Genomic DNA, 24,745 nt, shown 5'->3' on the forward strand with positions numbered 1-24,745 from the left:
CCACTGAGCCACCATGCCACCAGTATTTATTTGAGATAAGTTTTCACCTTTGGAAAAACAGGGGTGTTGTATCATGTCTCATGGCCAGTATGTCAATATACCTTTAAGAGACATGTTCTTGATATTATAACATGTGCCCTGAGAATAGAAAGATCTCATGGTCTATCTTACCCAAAGATCACTTGAAACATGACACATTACAAGCTGCGTTGCGTAACTTAATAGCTTAATGTTAGCCTAAACACTGATGTGCTTGTGAATGCAATGTTTGCACATAATAACTGGGTGTAATAAATATCCATTGGATTTTTAAATACCACGATATCCACATCCAGTTTCTTATGTTACCAGAGATAATGCAAACATTGTCAAGTCAAATAAAACCTCCGACTAGAGATTACACCCACGTAAGGTTTCCCTCAGCTCTTACCCCAATATCCCAAAAGTCAGCCGAGCTTCTGTGGTCGTATCTCCAGAGTGGAACTTGATGCTACGACTCATGCAAAGCAGAATTGCTGTCACTGAACCATGGCTAAGGGAAGAAATAACTGAAGTAAAATAGATTCTCAACCCTAACAGACAGAATCCAAAGAGTGATCTTGTACAGTTGAGACATTGAAAACAGTTCAAGGCTGAGAAAGCTAGTAAAAGGTAGATTTAGAACTGCTGTCAAGCTGTTCTTCAAACATGTGTGGTCAACATATGCAATGGATTCCACGTGGAGTAGTAGAGGCAAAACTATTGGAATCATTAAAAAAAATAATTGAATGGTGCTACAAGGCATGGGTGTAGGCCCTTTTGCACAGATACAATAAAAATGGTCAAATAGACTGCTTGAATATCAAATTATTTTCCACTTGGATCACCTCAACCACAGACTTCCAGACATCACAGCTTTATGTCACAGATTCACGTTTGTATATTTATAATGATGTTAGGCTGGGACACACCAGATTATTTAAGAAACCCCCTGCTGCTGTAATTTGGTTCAGAGTATTCCATAAAAAGATTGCAGATTGTTGTAAAAGAAAGAGTAATCTTGCCAAGACATTACTCAAATGACACGTAGATATGAAGTGCTGAAATCCTGTCCTTTGAGGAATGCCATTATAGCAGTCAAGTGGATAACAAACCTGAAAAACCAGGATATTGTGTTTGCTGAATTATGAAAACAAGCAGAGGGCACGGGTCAGGAAACAGTAAAGTCTTACAATAATCCAACATACCTCACTTCACCACAGCATTGATGGGTATGGAGCACTCAAACACTTCAGTTAAAATCCCAGTAACGTGTTTATCAGCCCACTTAATGGCGAGAGTACTTAAAGGGCAAGAACAGCTCATGAACCATTATAAACTAGAGATTCCCTTCAGTGATTTTGCTGACATTCTGAATGGTTACAGTGATATCTCAAGCATACCAATACACGTGTTATTTCTCTTATCATTTGGCCTCTCTCTTACGGAGTAAAAGACAATAAGTCAGAGAATATTGCCAGTTTTTTTTTGTCTGTCTCTTTCATCTTTGTCTTAACATCTCATCGTTTGCATTTTCTCTCTTCTTTGTCCTCAGCTTCTACTCTCAAATTCATCTTTCTCTCTGCATCTGGGTGAAAAATTGTAAGTCACATGAAAAAAGGAGTAAAGTGCCACTCACTGTGGTAAACTATATTTGGGTTGGAAATTGTGGGGTCATTTCTGGTGACGCATGGGGCTCAAAAGTTTTCACTATCATCTATGCATTCAGCCACCCTTCACGACTGGAACCTTTCAGAACTCTTCAGCTTCCTTTCGTACTATTGTAGATTAGATTAGATTCCCTACCCATCCAATTGCTTTTTAATGTTATAATTATACCAGCCTCCACCACTTCCTCCGATAGTTCATTCCCTACACACACCATCTGCTGTGTGAAAAAGGTCTCCCTTGGGTTCCTTTTAAATCTTTCCCCTCTCACCATAAACCTATGCCTTCTAGTTTTGGACTCCCGCACCCCAGGGAAAAGATTTTGCCTTCTCTATAAGGTCACCCCTCAACCTCCAAAGCTACAGGGAAAACAGCCCCAGCCTATACAGCCTCTCCTCATAGCTCAAATCCTCCAACCCTGGCAACATCCTTGTAAATCCTTTCTGAATCCATTCAAGTTTAACAACAGCTTTCCTATAGCAGGCTATTGATTAATGCAGAAATGTGGTTGGAGGTAAATCTCAGGATCAAAGCTTACAAACACAGTCTGGTCCGACCTTAGGCAGCCGCCAGCTGGAGGGTTAGAGAGGGCTGTAATGGAACCGAGGGGAACACAATTTTGTCAGTCTTCGTAACATTTAACTGGAGGATATTCCTACTCATCCAGTACTAAGCATCAGCCAAGCAGTGTTATCATTTAGCTCTGTGGGCAATATGTTAGCACCATTGATGCATTGAGTAGATTTTTTTGGGGGTTTAGATTTTGGACATTTGCCTAGGAATGATCTTAAACAACGTGGATCTCTGGATCTCACAGCATGCGAATCCCTTTCTACAGATGGAGCAAGTGAATACTTTCTCCCCAGTGTGAACACGCTGACATGCAGTGAGTTGTGAAGGAAGCCAGAACCCAGTCTGACAGCGAAAGTATCTGAACAGTCTGTTGTCGGTGTGAACATGTTAATGGGACATCAATTTGTCAGAACTATTAGAGCACTTCCCACAGTTGGGAAATTTACAAGGTCTCTCCCATTGTGAATTCACTGGTGTCTCAGCAGGTGAGATGATAAAGTGAATCATTTTCGAACTCAAAGCAGGGGAACTGTCAGCCCTCAGTGTGAATTCACTGGTGTATCACCAAGGCGAATGACTGCGGGAAGCCCTTCCCACACTCGGAGCAGGGGATTGGCCTCTCTACGGTGTGAATGTGTCAATGAGTTTCCAGATCAGATTTACAATCCGTATCACTTCCCACAATCATTGTATTTCCACGATCTCTTCCATTTGTGACAGCTCAGTTGACTGGTTAGAACCCTGTCCCCACACAGGACATAGTACAATGTCTCCCCACTGTGAATGATGCTGTTTCTTTCCAGGTCTACACTCCAGTGATGTTCAGTTTTCTATAAACTGGCAGACTGTCAGATTCTGAAGTGATACTTTCAGTGCCTTTCCCAACAGCAAATCCTCCCCTTCTCCGATTCTGTGAAACTAACAATAATATACGCATATGAACAGCAGCGGCTCAAGAAGGTCAAACATCTCCACTGACAACAGGACATTGGCAATAATATCATATCCTGTACCTTCCTGGTTGCTCAAGCTTCAGTTACCTTACATCACTGATGAAAGAAATAATCACTGATCACAGGTTCTCTGACCAAAGTGCCAACTGTGAACAATCTCATGCAGATTTTAATACACTGTAGACATAGTTAAAACAAAAAGTCTACATTTGTAATGATTGCAGAAGATTATAATGGGCAAGTGCTTCACATAATTAAACAATATTCCACAACATTAATATTCATGGGTTAAAATTTTCATCATATTGTTTCATGTAGAAGGATCAGTCCACTACTGTCATCAACAGTATTTTGTTCACTGAATCTTTCGGTATTTAAATGAAATGTTTATAAGTTGATTCAGAAATGACAGATTGGCTTGTGATCCTTCACCAGCACTTTATTCCTAATGTTTTGTTTTGACTCATCCCTGCCCTCCCTTTAAAGCAAGACTCGTTCAGGGATAATGAACTAAGAATCCCAGCTTCAATGCAGGTGATTTATAGCCTCTGGGTGGGCAGGGGATCCAGGATAGAGTTAGTCAATACCACCTTGTAAATATTGAATATGTCATCCATGATAGTTATCAGTGAATGTTGTTAAAAGGTTCCAGTTCGCAAATTAATGTGATGTGGCTGCGGTTAGATTCTCAAAGAAAGGAACAACAGCCTGCAAAGCTGAAGTGGCAGCAATTACTTTTATTTTGAAAGATATGAAACTCTTCCAGGAGAAATTAGTTCTGGTTTGAAGGGGAAATATGTGGTAAGCTCCAACATGTCTAAAACTGCAATAAAAAGTGTAAAAATTAAAATTTATTGGGTGAAAGTGGATCATTACCTGTTACAGTTTTTAAATTAAATCTCATGACCGTGCTACTGATATCCCTTTCAGAGATATCAGCTGAAACCTGAGCTTCTGTATAGGTTAGCTCTTGCAATGACAGTGACAGAATGTTAAGTTTAAAAAGGTATAAAATTCCTTTTCCCCCCTGCTAATCCAAGGAGCAACAGGACAGCCACTCAGATTGTCAGCCCTCCAGGATTGCCCTAGTGATCCAGGAATTAGAAATTAATCTCCTAGACAACACTACAAGAGACCCGAGAGAACAAGAAAGTAGCCACCTTGCTCTTTGCAGCTCCATGAAAACTCTGATTCCAAAGAATATTTGGTGTACTGTTGCTTTGCACACCAGTGAATTTATTGCGGGATAACTCAAACAGTACTGACTTTACATAGCATTATAGAATCACGGAATCCCTACAGTGCAGAAATAGGCCATTCTCCCCATTGAGTCTGCACCAACCCTCCGAAGAGCATCCCACCCTAACTCCCATAACCCCACATTTCCCATGGCTAATCCACCTAGCCTGGACACTATGGGGCAACTTAGCATGATCAATCCACCTAACCTGCACATCTGTGGGCTGACAACATCTGACAAATCTTCATGGGCTTTGTGCGACTAGTCAGGGCTGGTACATTGGGGAAACTGAGCAAAGGCTATGACAACGGATGAATGGGCACCGCACAACAATCAACAGACAGGAGGGTTCCCTCCCAATTGGGGAACACTTCAGTGGTCCAGGACATTCAGCCTCGAACCTTTGGGTGACCATCCTCCAAGGTGGACTTCGGGACAGGCAGCAGAGAAAAGTGGCCGAGCAGAGGCTGATAGATAAGTTCAGTACCCATAGGGAGGGTCTCAACTGGGAATGTGGGTTCATGTCACACTACAGGTGACCACCATTGCATTATATATATATACATACACACACACACACACACACACACACACACACATAGACGCGCACACAGACACCCATTAACAACTGCATGCATTCATATAGAACTCTGAGCTCAAAAACTGTATGAATTTATGTAAAACTCTGTTATCTCACTTTTTAGATTAGAATCAATCTAAACATCATGGCACTGACAGAGAACACAGGGGGCCAACACCTTTAACATATTGTCTAGCTATCACCATTGTTAACAGCTAACCCGAGAATGCAACTTTTTTTAAAAAAGGTTTTGTGATTTACACATGAAAGAAGTGAAACTATCACTGTATTCTAACAGATGAAAGGCTTAACAGACAATCAGTTTTTCAATGTATAATTTCAGTTACATCATACTGTAAATTTGTGCTCTAAATTCTGTGCTACGATCGAGCCGTCCATTATCACCTGATGAAGGAGCGTCGCTCCGAAAGCTAGTGTGCTTCCAATTAAACCTGTTGGACTATAACCTAAGTGTTGTGTGATTTTTAACTTAGTCAGGGCTAGCAAGCTTAGGCTGGGAGTGGAAGGGGACCTGCTTGGGGTGGGAGTGCCTTCTTTGGCATCCATCCAAGTATCTGAGCATGTGCAGCAGTTGGACAAACGCATGTGAAGTGGCTCCAGGATTGGGAAGGATGGGCAACTACAGCAACCGAAGATGGGAGCCATCAATCCACTTTGTCCTGATGACAGTACTGATTCTTATTGCACAGGGTGAGTTTTACATGTCAAAGGGTCCTCACCTCTGACATATTGGTCAGCTTATAAGATAGCCACTTAACATCCATCAGGCCTTTAGAATGCTGGAGGCAGCTTTTCCGTTGCATTCTGGGAAGAAGCCTCACTTTGCCAGACAATCGAAAGGCCGTCGGCTCTCTTCGCCCAGCAGCGCCACTGGGAGTAGTGGCCAATGCTGGAACTGCAGCGAGCCTCCCTGATGAAGAGGAGCCCACAGCAAGTGAGTTCTTGGGCTCAGAGAAAAACGTATTGACATATCTGAAGGGGAGGCATTGAGCTCAAGGGGAAAACACAGGGAGGTGCAGCTGGGCTGGGGGAGGCTTCCAATGCACACAGGGACTCTGAAACACGTGCCTACACTCTTACACAGTAGTCTAGATATTTAATGCACTCCCTCACCTATTCTTGGAGTAGCCCCAGTTCTGATAGTAGCAGATAGCCAGAAGGGCTAGGGGGCCTTAAGTGGCCATTAGTTCATCAATGAAGTGCCTCATCTGCTACGTGCTGTTGCCTTAGCACTCAATTTTACACCCTTCGACCTGTCCTCCAGCTACCCACCCCTGGCGGTGGGATACAGGATTTGGTCCAATGCAAGTTCCACTGTGACTGCAGCATCAGCGCCAAAAGAAGCCACTTTACATAAATGCTACAATGAATAGCATAATGCCCTGAGCTCAGGTACAGTACACATTTGGTCCAAATTTGCAGCTTTAAAATCCAAACCCTCCCTTATATCTCACTCTCATCAAATGCTGGTATTTTTGGTCTTCCAGCAGAACTGATTTGTCACCTCAATAAAACCGTCAGAATTTATGAACCATCGCTAACACAGCTAAATGCTGTTTAAATACCTTGACTGCCACTTACCACATGTGGCTAAATTGTTGCAGGATATCACACTCAATCATTTTCCAGGAATGTCGCAGCAGACAGTGAGTACTTCAACTTAAGTAATTTCTGGCCGGGAACCCAATAGATGTGAGGGATAAACAGAACATTTCGGAAAACATTTGAAGTGATGGAGAAGTGCAGAGCCACACAAAGACTGCAGTGTAATTAGCTGTTAAAAGGAGAAAGCCCATGAAGTGTAGGAGACTCCACTCATTAGGGCGCCAGCGACTCTGGCTGGTTGATTTATTAAACTTCCTTCCTATCAGAATTTCATCGCAAGTGATTCTATTCCATTGCATTAATGATTTTCTCATAGCCTGCAGACGTTTTACACACCAGTTACTATTCACAACAAAAAAAATACATATATGGTGTTAAAAAAATTGCTTCAAACTAAGGGACTGACTGATCATGTTTCATACATTTTCAACAAGCTTAAAAAATGCCTAAAGTTTATATAATGCAGCCGCATCAGTGGGTTTCAAAGCAGACGCAACAGCTTCTTTTACTGATGGAAATTTGATTACGTTGGTGAGCAGAACATAAAAATGGAATAAATGAGAAGGGAAGATGGTAATGTAAGAGTTAAAACTTGGATGGCTAATTCTGTACTCACCATCCAAGACAGATGGCTAGCTCACATCTGCATAGTAACAGCACTGCCTCTCAGTACGTGAAGATCTGATTCATAACTTCTTACTCAAAAGAAATCAGACTCTGCTCAACCTGTCTCTCCTCATCAGATTCCAGAATTATCTCTGCCATTTTTCTCTGGAGATCTTCTCTGTAGTAATATAATTTTTAAGGTAGAGTCCCCAAATTATTCTGATTATGGCCTTACCAATGACCTGCATAAATGCAAGACTCTGAAGATGAATTCAAGCCGCTGATTAGTTCTGATAGCTTCACCTTGGCTGGTAACTTCCAGTGATGATCAATAATTACATCGAAATAATTTTCTTCTTGGCCTCTCAGAACAGGGTCTTTTTATCAGGTACACCTGTTTACCATTTCCATCACCATCATTTATCTTTAAAATCCATCTGCTATTCTTTAGCCCACCTGCTTAATTAGTTCTGCTGTTCAAGGATGCCATTTATCTCTCCTGAATGCATCACTCCCTCATTTTTCACAATCTAAACCTACAACCAGTACTCTCTTTATTAATAGATTTTTAATGTTCAAAGGCTCATAATATCTTTTGGGATGTGGCCCTGAGCCAAATGTACTCTTGTGTTTCAACTACTGAATCCACCCTCAGAACATTCACCGAGACCATAATGCGTGAAGCTAAATAATGTTTAACTTACTTAAATTGAAAGAGTGCAAAGTGAAACAATGCTTAAGAAAGCAAAAAAAAAGTTTGTTTTTAACACTGCCTGCCAAGGGTAAAACAGAGGGCTAAGCAGTAATTATTACACTTAATTCTCTCTGATATCACAGTACGTAATCCTGCTGTTCAAAAGCAGGCAAATGATTTGTCCATTTCTGATTTAAATATGTCAAATACTAACGAGATACAAGCATGCAAATTAGGAACATTTCAGCCTATTCAGCCACTCAAGCCTGCTCCACCATCCCATAGGATTATGACTAATCTGATTATGGCCTGGACTCCTGTTCCCAACTACCCCCGACAACCTTTAAATCCCTTGCTAGGCAATCTACTATTTACCTATCGGTACCTTAAGCATATTCAATGGTTCAGCCTCTACCAATCTCTAGAGAAGAGATTTACAAAGACTCACAAACAGAGGCATTTGAGGCTGATCAGAAAATGTTAACCTCAGACCTGCACAAGGAATCCATCATGGCTTCTACTCTTGAACAATCCAGGAAGTGAGCAAGTGTGTGTGTGTGTGTGTGTGTGGTAGATGCCCAGAAGGGCAAGTAATTTATATTTAAATTAGGATATTTGGTCTCCTAAAGGACTGGGATGAGTCCCAGAAAGAAGCCTGTCCTGCCATAGACTGCTCTTCCTTCCCCTCACAATGATGTCCTCTTGATTACCTTCTATAAGCACATACCTGACTAACATAGTCCCTTTCACTGGGTGGGAGCCTATTACCAGCTGCTCTCAGCATTCTGCCAGCTAATACAGTCCTATCAGGTTAAGACAGGAGATAGCAGAGGCCTTGCTCATTTACACTTACTCGGGGCTTACTTGGGGACAAACAGACAGTTCTCCAGCTTTGTAGAACACTGCCCACATGACTCCGGCCAGGAGTCAACATCCAGGCTAAAGTGCTAGGATGAGGTACTGATTTTTAAAAAAATCTTCATTAGACTAGAATAGATCACAGCTTAAAAGACAAGTAACGTCATGATACTTTACAACCATGCTAAAAAATGACAAGCAAATTCATGCCACACAAATTCCAAGCAATGACCAGCTCCAATAAGAGAGAATCTAACCATTGATATTCAACGGTATTATCTAAAACTGAATCTCCCATGATTAACATCCTGGGGATCATTAATGTTCTGAAACTGAAGTGGACTGGCCATATAAAATACAGTGGCTACAAGAGCAGGTCACAGGCTAAGAACCCTGCTGCAAGTATCTCGCCTTCTGACTCCCCAAAGCCTATCCACCATCTACAAGGCACAAATAAAGATTGTGATGATATAGTCCCCACTTGCCTGGATGAGCTCAGCTCCATCGACACTACCTTTTTGATTTGATTTGGTTTATTATTGTCACATGTACATAGGCACAGTGAAACGTTTTGTTCTGCATGCAGTACAGGCAGATTATACCATACAAAGTGCATTAGTGTAACAGAACAGAGTGAAGAATACAATGTTATGGCTGCAGAGAAGATGCACAAAAAGCGAGGTCAACTTTTAAATTTAAAATGGGGAAGTCTATTCAGAAGTTTGATAACAGCAGAGAAGAAACTGTTCTTGAATTTGTTGGTGCATGTGTTTAAGCTTTTGTATCACCAATGACAAAGCAGCTCACTTGATTGGCACCACATCCACTCCCTCCACCACTGACACTCAGTAGCAGCAATGTGTACCATTTACAAAATGCACTGCAGAAATTCACCAAGGCTCCCTAGGTAGTAATTACCAAATCCATGACCATTTCCATCTGGATGGACAAGAGCAATCAATACAGCACCTGCAAATTCCCTTCCAATTACTCATTACCCTGAATTGGAAAAATCATATCCTTCCTTCGGGGTCACTGGGTCAAAATCCTGGAACTCCCTACCTAGTGGTACTGTGCGTCTACCTACAGCACATAAACCACAGTGTTCAAGGAGACAGCTCACCATACCTTCTCAAGGGCAACTGGGTGTGGGCAATGAATGGTGGCCCAGCTAGCAACACCAGTGTCCCGTGAGTGAATAAAAAAAATTTGCTTGGAATGGAAGATGATATTTATCAGCAGCTGATGAAGGAGCAGAGCTCCGAAAGCTAGTGCTTTCAAATACACCTGTTGGACTATAAGTTGGTGTTGTGTAATTTTTAATTTGGTATTTATAAGTATACCAAAATGTTTATTTGCAAAGCATTAACTTTTGGAGCACAGGTTTTATTGAAAGGCCAGTCTAAACAGATTGCTCACCCAATAGGAGAGGCTGCAATATATTTATTGGATGTCTTGGGAATTGGCTAGAATTTGAAAATGCAATTAAACCCACACTGCTGAGACCCATTCTGCAATGTCGTGTGCCCACTATTCCATCAAGAGCCACAAGTCTTCCTCCACATTGAGACCACAGCCTTCAGAAAATACCAAGAAGGAAAACAATGCAGCTGAGTACTCTGAACAATTCCTACAGCATTTGGATTCAGAGCCCCTCAACCTGGCCCACAGCCAGTAGCATTACTCATGGGAAGTTGATGGACCCACAGCCCCAAGTTCTGAGAAATTGCTTCACCCGCGGCAAGTTTCAATCCCAGTCCATTATGAAGGAACGTATCTGCTGTGCGGTGGTCAGTTGGGGGCAGTCACAGCACAGACAGTGAAAGTTAGAAAAATGTGAATCTCTTAAAGGGTGGGAGCTGTTCTCCCTCCAGGCACTGACCAGGGAAATGCACTCCAACAATTGACACTTATACCTGACCATGCACTTTGGGAATATCTTCAGGGCCATGGGTGGAAATGTTTTAATTAAAATATATACAAAACAGAAATTCCCACAGCAATATATTTTGTTTTTGAGAGACAGGGGGAAATGTGATATTTGAGAGTAAAAGGATGTTACCACATTCCTCTCTCCTTCACTGGGTCGAAGAGCCTATTTGATTTGTAACAGCAGAGGAACAACCTTTTAATGAGTCTTAACAAGACGTAGCCCTTGCTTTAACAAGATGGAGTTTGCTAAATGATTACAATTAAGTAATAATTACATTGGCAAGTGATGTTTTCTTTACCTTGGTTACATTGCTCAGACATGTTATGAGACATGTCTAACAACATACATGAGCAAGTTAGGCACTGTTACTAATATTGACCCAGACAGTGGTGAGCCTTGGAATTCTCTGCCACCAAAAGCAGTTGAGATCAAGAAGGAGTTCGATAAGGTTCTTAGGGCTAAAGACATAAAAGGGTATGGGGAACAGGGACTGAGTTCTCAATGATCTGCCTTGATCATATTGATTGGTGCAGCAGACTCAAATGGCTGACCCCTCTCCTACAGACACTTTCTAACCAACCTTTTCAGAGATGTTATTACACACCTCTGGAGCAGGTGGGATTTGGAGCTAGGCATCCACGGCCTAGAGGTAGGGACACTACTAATGTGCCACATGAACGCTCTATTCCTGTTCCTAGTTTTCTTTTTCTATCCAGATGTTTTTGGAGAGTTGGTGTGGACTCAATGGGCCAAATGACTGTAGGGATTCTATGATGATGATGGTGATGATGTGTTCTTATGCACAAGTGAATATTTTCTTTTTCTCATCTCCAAATCACCTGTGGTACTTTTTTCCCATCTATTAACCACCACTCATGTTCTCCAGTTGATTAATATATACTTGGAGAGAATGAGGACTGCAGATGCTGGAGATCAGAGTCAAGAGTGTGGCGCTGGAACAGCACAGATTGTTAGGCAGCATCCGTGCAGCAGGAGAGTCGACGTTTTGGGCACAAGCCCTTCATCAGGAACTATGAATATATAGCAAAGCTTGTGGTTACAGATATATTTTTAATCAGTTTTTTCAGACATATTATGACATACATCTGGAGCAGATGAGACTTGAACCCAAGTTTTCTGGTTCACAGTGAGGACACTGCCAGTGTGCTAAGACAGCTCTCCGCGAATGCCTTGGCCACGATTTTGGGTACAGAGATTGGATTGAACCCAGTGTCCCTACTCTTGGGCTCCCCAAATTTCCCCTCTTTGAATGCATATGGGAACAAATTATTCACTATCCTTTCCTTTTGTGTGAGGAAAAATATTCTAGTGAATTGGGTATGCGAAGCTCCCCCAGGACTTTCAAACTGGCACAGGATAGTCATGGAATATATTCCCCTTGACTTCCCTGCGAACATGGTGTGCCAAAAAACAGAATTATTTTATAGAACATGGCAGCCCTTTTTGAACTATACTGACAGAGATATCTCGGCCATATTGTCCAGGGCCTTTGTTTAGCCGTGGTAGTGGTTCTGGCTGGTTCGGGGGCCCCTGGGAGGAGGAATCCCATATAAATACAGGTTCTGTTATGACGTGATATAAATCTATTTTGAGCATGTATTTAGTTATTTATTTATCAATTTGTTTATTGTTAGTAATGTATGATATCCTACTTTATGTTTTGGTTGTTTGTTTGTAGAATAGATGATAGTTAGTTTTTTTAAAATTTCATATTGGTGTTGTTATTATACTGTAAAGTGGAATATACCAGTTTGTAATATTTTTCTAATTTTGTAGAAAAAAATCTTTAAAATTTTTTTTCAATAAAAATATCTATTTTAAAAAAGACAGCTCTCCACTCCTGCATTTCTATTCGACACAGCTAGCACATCTATTCCCTTGAAGATACAGAGCCAATTTCCTGATATCCCCACCCGGGGCTGAATGACACCATCAGATTGGACAGAGCATAAAACACTCCGCAACAATTATTCCTCCAGAGCCATTATTTTTCTCATCACGAGAGTAAAATAAAAAAAATCATCTAGGAAGAGGATGTCAGTACCAAGTATGGTACTTTTACACATCAGGTATCCAATGTTATGAAAACTTTGAGGTCAGGCAAAAATGCAAAAGGATGTACCTTGACCAGAGTTACTTAATGATTATAGCTCAGAAGGAAGCCATTTGGACTATTGTGTCCAACCCAGTTTTCTACAAGAGTACTATGGCAATTTGTACTATGCTGCCCTTTCCAAACAGTCCTCCAACTATTGTCCCTTTAGGTGCTTTTTGAATTCCTTTTTGAAAACCATGAGTGAATTTGCCTCAACTTTCTGCGTTCATCTATCACCACCTCACCACTCCACCCCTCTCCACACCCAAAACTCTCCCCCACTCTCCCTTTATCTGCAGCTCCATCTCCACCACCTCCATTCCTGAAGAAGTGTTATACTCAAAACGTTGACTTCTCCACCTCCTAAAGCTGCCTGGCTCGCTATGTTCTTCCAACCTCCTGCTGGTCTCGTTTGGATTTCAGCATCTGCAGTTCATTTTGTCTCCATTAAACAGTGCATTCCAGGTCCTAACCACTTGCTACCCAAAAAGAAATGCTGCCTCCTGTTACTGGAACACTGCAACACATGTAGCATGGGAAAGCAAGCATGGGAACAAGATAGTGTATCGAAATAGCAAGAATTGGAAAGTTTGGGCTATGCTTAAGGACTAAACATAAATACTCTATATAGCATTCACCTTGCCTGTAGAAGAGACTGCATTATGAGCTGTAGATACACAGTAAATCAGTGCTTCACAGGACATCTTGGGCCTTGGCCTGTGAAGAGGCAGAGAGGTAAGAGGACATGTATCACATCTTCTGTATTAGCATGGGAGGGTGCCATGGGAGGGGGAAAATGATGTGTTGGAGGTGGTATCCTTCCACTGACTGGGTGACCTGTCCACAGTTGGAGTCAGACCTTGTGCTTATTTACAGAAGTGTCAGATAGAAAGAACGAGAGAACATCCTGTACTCCACTAACGTGGCACCCAATAACCCCATTTATCATTTTCACTGCAGTAAACCATTTATATATGGAATCATAAAATTCCCACTATAATCCTTAGATCAAGCTCCTGGTTAAGACATTTCCCTACTTTTATTGTTATTATTATTTTATTTATTATAGTTTATTATTTATAATAGTTTATTATTTATCAAACGCATGCCAATTTTCAACATGAAAAAACAAAACTGTTTTTTTGTGACCAATTCTCGAGAAAATTATTTGGGATAAAAATGATTCCAGATTTTAGGATGGCGAAGAACACAGAAGGAGAAGATCCAGTGGTTGTGTCAACCTCAGTATCAAAAGGTGGGTAGGACAAGGAAACCGGCTCTGCCAAGTGAGTATGCAAAATTATAATACACGGAGTGAGTAACTGGGATCTAATAGCCATTGTGGCTGCAGGATGACAAGGAATGGGTTCTGAATGTTCAGGGGCATATAGCATCTAAGAAGAATGAGATGCTCATTAAAGGCGGTGGGGAAGCATTCTTAATGAAAGATTACACAACACCAGGTTATAGTCCAACAGGTTTAATTGGAAGCACACTAGCTTTCAGAGCGACGCTCCTTCATCAGGTGATTGTGAAGGAGCGTCGCTCCAAAAGCTAGTGTGCTTCCAATTAAACCTGTTGGACTATAACCTGGTGTTGTGTGATTTTTAACTTTGTACACCCCAGTCCAACACTGGCATCTCCAAATTAATGAAAGATGGTAGCTTCTTTATTCAGAATAGTAGAGGCGTGGAATGCACTGTCTGCAACAGTAGTAGACTTGCTAACTTAAAGGACAAATGAATGGTAATTGGATAGGCATATGGATGAGAATAGAATAGTGTAGGTTTGATGGGCTTTAGACTGGTTTCACAGTTCAGCACAACACCGAAGCCAGTAGGGCCTGTACTACACTGTAATGTTCTATGTTCTATGGCATTGGTGCGATAGTTACAGATTACCTCAGTTCAAGAGATCAGGATGTAGAATCAGTTTGGATAGAGACAAGGAAAAGCATGGGTTAAAAAAAAAATCACTCAGCCCCCAACCATTAATTATGATACAGGAAGAAATCAATAAGAAAAACTATTGGGTGTCAGTGATAAAGTGATGACAATAATTAGAGGTGATTTTAATTGACATGAATGCTTGAAAAATGCAATTGATGACAGCAGCCTGGATGAGGAGTTCATGGAATGCTTTTGTGATAGTTCCTTGAGCACTGTGTAATGCTAACAGGATTAATCAATCACCTCAAAGTAAAGGCACACATAGCTAGCAATAATCATGATATGCTTGAACTTTAAATCAAGTTTCAAAGTGAGAACAGTGGGTCTAAGACTAGTATTTTAAACTTAACAAAGGGCAGAGAATATATGTATGTGAGTATGGATGCTGAGCTAAGTGAAGTGTACTAAAAACGTAGACTCTGAGATATATCAATTGAGAAGCACATATTTAAAGGGATATTTCAGACTACTCAGGCCTACTATTAAAAACATTTATAAGGAAGGATACTCTATCAATAGGTAACTAATCAAGTTAGGGAAAGCAGCAACCTTAAGGAAAGAAGATATAATTGCACAAAGGTAAGTGTCAGATTAGGTGACTGAGCAGAATACAAAGAATGACCATAGGTTAATCAGAACAAACAAATTAGGGCAGAAGAGGAAGCTAGCTAGAAATGTAATAACAGATTGCAAGAGTTTCTCTCAGCATCTAAAGGAGAAAACAGCATGTAAAGTTGGTGTTGATCTTTTATAGAGTGAGAGTAGGGAGTTAGAAATAGACAATAAAGAAATGATGGATGTAATGTATAAATATATTGTTTATTTTCACTATAGAGGATACGAGAAAAACACACTGCAGTAATACCATTACCAGGAGGTTGAAAGAAAAAGAGCATGATTCTGGATGTAGGTTTGCTCACTGAGCTGGATGGTTCATTTCCAGACGTTTCATCACCCTACTAGGTAACATCTTCAGTGGGTCTCCGGGTGAAGCATTGCTGATAATTCCTGCTTTCTATTTATGTTTGGGGTTCTTTGGGTTGGCGATGTAATTTCCTGTTCTTTTCCCAGGAGGTGGTAGATGGGGTCTAACTCGATGTTCCGGTTGGAATTCTTGTGCATGTCTCTGTTTGGCTTGTCCTAGGATGGATGTGTTGTCCCAGTCGAACTGGTGTCCTTCCTTATCTGTATGTAGGAATACTAGTGAGAGAAGGTCATGTTGTTTTGTGGCTAGTTGATGATCATGTATCCTGGTGGCTAGTTTTCTGCCTGTATGTCGCAGTTCTTGCACGGTATTTTGTGAATGATATCAGTTTCGCTTGTTGTCTGTATGGGGGCTTTCAAGTTCATTAGCTGCTGTTTTAGTTTGTTGGTGGGTTTGTGGGCTACCATGATAGCAAGAGGTCTGAGTGGTCTGGTGGTCATTTCTGAGATGTATTTGATGTAGGGGAGAGTGGCTGGGGTTTCTGGACGTGTTTTGTCTGCTTGTTTGGGTTTGTTATTGAGAAATCGGTGGACTGTGTTCATTAGGTACCCATTCTTTTTGAATACATGGTATAAGTGATTTTCCTCTGCTCTGTGTAGTTCCTTTGTGCTGCAGTGTGTGGTGGCTCGTTGAAATAATGTTCTGATGATGCTTCGTTTTATAAAAGTAACAAGACTGACAACACAGAAACATGGATAAAAACTTATCTGTCCAACGCTTAACAGACACTGAAAAAGCCGTCTTACTAAGATGATTAAATTACAACTGCCAGGATGAGGACAAGAAAGATATCTTCCCCACCCCTTCACATTCCTGATAAAAGGCTTATGCTCAAAATGTCAATTCTCCTGCTCTTCAATGTTGCCTGATCGGCTGTATTTTTCCAGCGCCACACTCAGCTCTCTACCATCATCTATAAATATTATTAGGAAGCGTCTTGTGACACAGTGGTAGCGTCCTTACCTCTGAGCCAAAAGGCCTGGGTTCAAGTCCTACATGTCCTAGATATGGGTCACAACAGGTCTGTACAAGATGATTAAAATAGAACAACAACAAATGTTAGCCTTGCTGGTGACCCTTTCATTGCATGTAAGAATTTTTTTTAACATTCTCACTACATATTTTCTCAGTCTACATTTGAACAAAAGCTAAAGAACAGTAGCATAATTTGCAAGTACAATGTTCAAAATCACAAGTGCATCCTGTTATTGTACGGTCAAAAATTGGACAGTATGGGAACATTCATAACTTTAAAATGAAGAACTATTGAGAGAGTGCTTAATCCTTAGAGAATACACATGGCTGAATCTTATAGAAAATTTCAAGAACACTGACAGTGTTTCCCAAAAGCTAACTACTCAAAGTTTAAAACTAAAGACAACACTGAATTAAACCCTGTGACCCAAGCAACATCTGAGGCAACTGAATTCATTTAATTCCTTTTCATAATAATGGATTTCAGCATTTTTTAAAAGTTAGTCCAAGTTATCCACTCATTTGTGACTACTCCAGGCCATGTGAGGATAAACGGAATGAGTGAGGAGCGCACTGTCCTGCCAACAATAAGCTGGTGTCAATACAAATGTCACATGTGGGTAGCAGATATACCAATGCAACATTGGCATTGTATATTGTTTATCTGTTAGAGGCATTGCCCAGGCAACAAAACAGTGATGTCTCTAAGCTTTTGATGGAAAATGAAAGAGAAGTCAGATGCCAGGCTATCAACAGGTCCAGACAGCGATCCATGGCTGGAGTCATAATGCCTCTCTTCCACAGCTACATTCATGTCTGGGTGACCTTGGAATGGGAGCATGCAACACCTAGAGGCCTTTAGATGGGGGTGGGCACAGCTGGGGTTGTAGTGCCTTACTTCCCTTTACAACCACATTTTGATTGAGCCTGTTTCTCGATTCCTTCTTGATTTTAATTATTGTTGTACTGTCCTGGTGTTCTTTGGGTGATTGGTGGTTGGTTTGCAAAGTTTTTTTTGAAAATTGAAAAGAGCTGGTGTCTTTAATTGGGTGATTAGATAACTTGTTGGAAGAGAGAGCTGGGTTTTCTTACACTGCCCCTCATTGGTACAGTCTGTAATTCGATAATTAGGCAACAGGTTATTGGTAATGTGTAGGGTTCTTTTCCAAAATCAAAGGTGATGAAGGAGCGTTGCTCCAAAAGCTCATGCTTCCAATTAAACTTGTTGGACCATAACCTGGTGTTGTGTGATTTTTAACTATATAGAAGGTAGCACTATAGCCTTAAATACCACTGTTATTAAATTAGAAAGTGGCAACAGGCATGTTTAACACAGGTTATTATCTTAACATATGTTCACTGATTAGCACCCTGTCCTTGTGATACATTTAATATAGCTGTAATATTACCCCCAAATCCCCCTCCTGAAAATGAGTTGCTTCATTTTTCCAATTAACACTCGTTCTCTCTTAGGCTTCTTGTCATATATTAATTAGTTTAGAAAATCATTAGTTAACCTTTATTTGCCACGTGTTGGTCAAATTTCCTAAAAGATCTTCTTTTAAATGCCATAACATTGTTCACCATTACTTGTTGTCCTGAAGATGTGTAAACCTGGTGATTGTGTAATCAGTACTTTCAGTCTATCATTAATAATTTCGCTTGGAAAGCTAATAGAATGCTAAGATTGTCTGCCTGTAACTGAAAAGTGATGTCAACAGAGGCCATGTTGAACCAACATTGTCCAATCTGATCAGACTTCAATGTTTTATCTAGTTTGGTCACCCAGAGATCCATTTTATTGTATAGTTTTGGGATCTTGTGCTAAATATTGTAGAAACATCACAGAACGACAAAATTATTATGCACTTTGACCTATCATATCCGAATTGGCTCTTTGACTGAGTCATTCACTCTTCCACCTTCTACCTATAACCTTGCATAGTGTTCCTCATCAGCTGGAGGGGCCTGTGATATCAGTCCCAAGGGATAAGGAGCTTCAGTTATGAAGACAGACTGCAGAAACTGAAACTGTTTTCACTGAAGAGAAGTGAAATGATTTCAATGCCTCAATTAAACCTCCCCCACTACATTCTCAAGCATGGAATTTCTTAACCATTCAGTACATGTAAAAACATTTTCCTCATATCACTTTTGCTAATTACTTTCAAAATGTGCTTTCTGATTCACAATCCTTTCACGTGTGGGAACAGCGTCTCCCCACCTACTCGGCCCAGAACTCCTGCCCTGGTTTTGAATAGCTCTATCAAATTTCCTTTCAGCCTGCTCTTCAGCGAATACAATCTCAGCCTCTCCAGCCTGTCTTCATAACTGCAACTCCTTATCCTTTGGGACTGACATCACCAGCTCCTGCAGTAAAGACGTGCTCGTCCTATGATCTAGAATACATTAGGTAAGAGATACAGACGTAGGGAGCATAATGGACAATCTTTACGCTATACAGGCACAGCTGGAATGTATCATATGGCACTGTATGATCCCGCTCTTCCTGAAAGTGAATTGAATATATACACTACGGAAACAAGACTCAGGCTCTAAGCCAATAAATGATTTAATTGAATGAAACAAGTAGATGAGCACTGTATCATTGAAAGCAAGGAATTGTACATTTCATTGTTATCCTTGACACACCAATCAATTAAGATACTGACCACTCCTTATATGTTTCTTCTGCAATTTTCTGCCTACAGACAAACCAAATCTCTTTTTTTTAGAAAAAGTGAAAGAACTGGGAATCAGTTCTAAAAATCAGAAACCAAAACAGAAGTTGCTGGAAACGCTCAACTGATCTGGCACGTCTGTAGAGAAAAATTACAATTAATGTTTTGGGTTGATTGCCCATTCTGAGGAAGGGTCACTTGATCTGAAACACTAACCCTGATTTCTCTCCACGGATATTGCCTGGCCCAGCTGAGCTTTTCCAGCAATCTCTGCCTTTGTTTGTCTTTTTTTTAAAAACTATGGACAGGGTGAGGCAATAGACTCCAAGATTGGATATTTTCTAATTAACCCGTTGAGAGATGTTATGCAACACCTCCAGTCGCCATCTGGCTAACTGGTTCCACTTCATACGTGACACAGACGTTTGATCCCTAAACTGTGAAAGATGCTACAATCCCAAACTAACTGAGCCTTCCAACAACATGCATTTCGTAAAGCTTCACTCATCCCCTCTCAGAGTTCATGGCTTTAACTTTGAGAAATAACCACTGGGCAGTCCTCTGCTGTTTTAGTGATGAAAATAGTACTTAAAAATTCTACATTTTAATCACATATGTTTGAAAAGAATTTGTGAAGATCCACCAAATACCAATGTAAAACAAATTAAGGATGAGCAAAGCTTAGAACAGATTAAGTTTTACAACCATTTACTTCACAATGTCACCAAAGATACATTAACTATAAAAACAGACATAGCTCCTGTTTTTTTTCAAAACATAAAAAGGTAGGCAATATATCTTTAAAACTGATATGCTACTCAGAGACCAATAAATCTGACTTCAACGGTAGCCTGCCAATGATAGAAAGACAGTGTCATTTTACAACCACTGCCCATTTCCTTATCTATCACAACCAATTCCACCTTATCTGACTACTTACTTTGCTGGTGGATAAATGGGTCAAGAACACTTAGACCCCTTCGCAGTTTATAACATTGGAAAGTATCATTCATCCCATGATATTTGTGTTAAATCACTGCCAGAGGAATTCAAACTAATCCCACTGTTCCTTCTCCCCCGGTCTTGTATTTTGCCCTATTTCATATATTTATCCAACTTTCCCTTTAAAAATGCAAAGGGCTCTGCTCAACCACTCCCTGTGGCACAACATTCCATGTTCCAACAAATCTATCTGGAGAGAGCTTTCACTTGACCTATCCGCTCACTTAAAGTGACACTTTAAATTGATGATCTTGTGTCACAAACCACCCGTTCTGCAGAATAGTGTATAGAAGGTTGAATATCAGCCACTGAGTCAAATGATTTCAGCACCCTCACCTCCAAGTTTAAAGAAAATTAATTCTCCTTTGAACAGATACTACTCTGATGATTTGAACCATCAACAAGCTGACTTTAGGCAGGAAAACATTAAACACAACACATGGCTTAGCACCTGACAGATATGAAATCTATCGACACATCTCAACAGGACCATGATCCTCGGACAAGGGAAATTGAGCTTAAGGTATCAGGATCTATTAAACAAAGAAACCCTTGGGTCAAAACTGATGACAGCTGCTTGAGAAGGATGCAGGAAGAGAACATTAAAATTATACTGCACAAAATAATTAAAAAAAACAATCATCTTCGCATTTTCTGAATGCATCAATCCCTGACTCATAAGATAGTTTTCTCTGACTGACTGGAATGTGAAATGTGCCAGTTGGTAATTTTCCAAGCTCTAATAGTTTTTCCTAAAATAGTTAACATTTTTTTTGATAAAGCAATGCAAGTTCATAACCTCCTTACTTAGAACAAAACACATTTGCAAAAAAAAGTTTTAAAATCGCAATCACATTTGAGTATTTTCAATGACACCTTTTGAGCTAATTTAGTTCCATTGACAAGGTGATGCATATGTGAGAATATATTCTGAGCAGATATGATTAATCTCTTACTTTGGGTCTGCATTTATGTAAAACAAAGGATAGACTGCTCTGTGTTAAATTCCCTCATTGATGAAAACATATGGAAAATACTGAAGTTTAAAATTGACCAAGTAAATCAGTAGTCTTTAAACAGAACTTAAAATGTATTGACTGCAATTAAAAATGCATAATGTGTTTAAAATTTGTTTATGGTGTCATATTTGCAAGGTGATAGCAGAGTTATGGGAAAAAAAAGTTTAAGTGAATACATTTTTTATATTCAGTCTGTGGTTAGAGACTGACTGAGGAAGACACCTTTTACCTCCCAATGGATGAAATGCTGCTTCCCCAACTTGTCATGTAAAAAGTGAGGTCTGCAGATGCTGGAGATCAGAGCTGAAAATGTGTTGCTGGTTAAAGCGCAGCAGGTCAGGCAGCATCCAAGGAACAGGAAATTCCTGATGAAGGGCTTTTGCCCGAAACGTCGAATTTCCTATCCCCAACTTGTCACCAAAGCAGATGCATTCCAATGATTCACAAACCAGTGGAACATCTCCTCCACAAATGTCGCAGACCCGCAGAGTACTCCCAACATTTTACATTCCGCTGATGCCAGTCAAAGGGTGTCTTTTGGAATATAATTACTGACCATCTCTAAATTCTGGACATTTAAATTCTCCCAGGAAGCAAAGATAACTTTATTTTCAAATCTGCTTCTGTGCTTTACTTTTGGTTGGTCAAGAATGCAAAACAAGTTTTGATGTTGACACATTTAACTTTAAAAAGATTGACCTCATTCTCTCTTGTTTTGTCTGATACCTGGCTACTTATTCTTTGTTCTCCAGGAACTGTACGAGTAACTTGCCTCTCAGTCTATGATCTGAATTATTTCCTTAAAAATGGACAACACTGTCTTTGGTCAAACAAACAACAACTCTAAGAAGCCTCTAGTAATTTGACCACAGTGGGTTACCCAACTCTGAAATTCACAATGTACTCATCTGCTCCATTAACTAAAAGCAAGATGATGGATACTTTTTTAAAAAGTCAACAGTATTCCAAATATTTTCCTCCACTTTTCAGGGTATACTTCCCCCAACCCTCTGTAAAACTCTCCAGAGCAAATAAACATCTCTAATGAAAACATTTTCACAAGACATTCTTGATAAACACCCAAAACTCACCAAGTACTCACATGTGTTCATGGATACTGACAAATTCAAAGTTCCATTTTGAGTGTATGAAAATTCAGAACCATTTGTAACACTAGAAGATGCCAAATCCAAGGGGGCCTGTGCTTAAGTACTAAACTCATGGGTACTGCACCAGAAGACCTTCATAATTAAGGACTGCTCTTAAAAAGTCCAAACAAATATGTGCTTCATTTTCAATTTCCTTACATTAAAACAGAGGCAACACTTCAAAAAATGCTTAATTAGTTGTGAAGGGTTTTGGAACTCTCCAAAAAGCAAGATCTTTCAAATTCACACTGTCCGCAAACTCAACTCAACTCTGTTCATAGGTGATTCATGTAAAAACTGATCTCTCACTCTTGGTAAATCAGATGTGTGTTTTGTTTTGCAGGCACTAAAACAGATTAACAGACTACGCTAATGTAAGTTATAAAAATCTAGGGGACCTGTTACGTTACAGAGTCTAATTGCTGTAAGCACACACAGCCTGTGATAAGTCAGAGTTTAATTGTTGTTTAGTCAGAAAAAGTGCAGAAAACTGTGTAGTCCTTAGTTTCAGGCTGTAGTTTAGAGCAACGTCGGTATTATAACATGCAATAAAACGTGGGCATCTCCACATGCCAACTACTGTAATAAATAACCACTGAACCTATTTTTAAAATAGCTCAAATCTGCTGAACATGTCTATTTAGAAATTACCTCATTCCCTTCTCATCCCTGCAAAAATCTGCATTCGGTTTGGACCTCACGCACTCATTCACCCCCTGTGAATAAAGACAGCTACAAAATTCCAATCTGCTTCAGTGACTTTCCCCACCGTCCAGTAACCAGTAGATGGCAGACCCCAAGTGACACACGCTGCACCAAATTAACTTTACAATGTAAAAAGGAGCGCAGTGCGAGGGGAGAGAAACTATTTACTGAGAAATAACAGGAACTTGTTTTCCAAACTGTGCGAAAACAAACAGCATTGATTCCTCGGTTCACTTACCCGCCCCTCTTTAAATAAACCAGCAGCTTAACACCAGGAAAGTCAGAGTGCAAGTTTACCTGATCATGTCCAGCAGGGGAAAAAAAAAGCTCTGAGTACGCGCCGCAGGTTCCCGAAAGGCTGTTTACTCTCCACCCCGACCTTTCACTGGTCCAAGAAGGCAGAAATGTCCACTAAGAAACTCCAGACAAGCAAATCCCCACAGTACATGAAGCCCACATCCAGAAAGAACTGGAGTAACTCTGTCTCTCTCTCTCACACACACACACACGAGGTCTGCAGCTCTATACCTGAATCGCACTGCGCCGGAAAACTAACCCACTCCTTGATTCCGAGCGACTCTCATTCATGGTATCAGCTCCAGTCCACTTCCTGTACCTGCCCTGCTGCCTTAACTGTACCTCAGTGACCCTAACCCTCCCCAGACACACTGCTGGTGCCTGGGATACTTGCACATGTCTTCGGGTGATCTAACATAGATCCAGTCAATTCTAGCGCGCACACACACACACACACACACACAGAGAAGCCAAACATTCTTCATTTCTGGTTTGATAATCAAGCCAGAGGCAAGCTTCTATTGCTTTCAGATCAGGTCCAACCTACCCCCACCTGATCCATGTCAGAGAAAGTCCATTCCTTGGACCTGAAACTCTGTTTCTCTCTGGGTGCCTGACCTGTTATAGAGTCAGTTGAAAATGTGTTGCTGGTTAAAGCACAGCAGGTCAGGCAGCATCCAAGGAATAGGAAATTCGACGTTTCGGGCATAAGCCCTTCATCAGGAGGGCTTATGCCCGAAACGTCGAATTTCCTATTCCTTGGATGCTGCCTGACCTGCTGTGCTTTAACCAGCAACACATTTTCAACTGTGATCTCCAGCATCTGCAGACCTCATTTTTTACCCTGTTATAGAGTCATACAAGGAGGGTACACACTCTTCGGTCCAACCAGTCCAGGCTGACCACAATCCCAATGTAAATGAGTCCCACCTTCCTGCGCTTGGCCCATATCCCTCCAAACATTTCTTATTCATGTACTTATCCAAATGTCTTTTAAACATTGTACCCAGGCAGACCACTTCCTCGAGAAGTTCATTCCACACACGAATCAACCTCTGTGTAAAAAAACATGCCCCTCATGTCTTTTTAAAATCTCTCTCCTCTCACCTTAATACATGT

At 40.6% G+C, this 24,745-nt stretch overlaps 1 protein-coding gene across 1 annotated transcript in view; it reads right to left on the minus strand.

Moving 5' to 3' along the window:
* Window positions 1-23,919, minus strand: part of LOC132833291 (thrombospondin type-1 domain-containing protein 4-like) — a 456,799-nt gene extending 432,880 nt beyond the window's left edge. Inside the window, exon 1 of the mRNA XM_060851456.1 lies at window positions 23,858-23,919. The gene's annotated coding sequence lies outside the window, so the exon portion shown is untranslated. The remainder of the gene's footprint in view (window positions 1-23,857) is intronic.
* Window positions 23,920-24,745: the final 826 nt, after the last annotated feature.

This window comes from Hemiscyllium ocellatum, chromosome 36 (assembly GCF_020745735.1).
Source record: "Hemiscyllium ocellatum isolate sHemOce1 chromosome 36, sHemOce1.pat.X.cur, whole genome shotgun sequence".
NCBI classification, from domain to species: Eukaryota; Metazoa; Chordata; class Chondrichthyes; order Orectolobiformes; family Hemiscylliidae; genus Hemiscyllium; species Hemiscyllium ocellatum.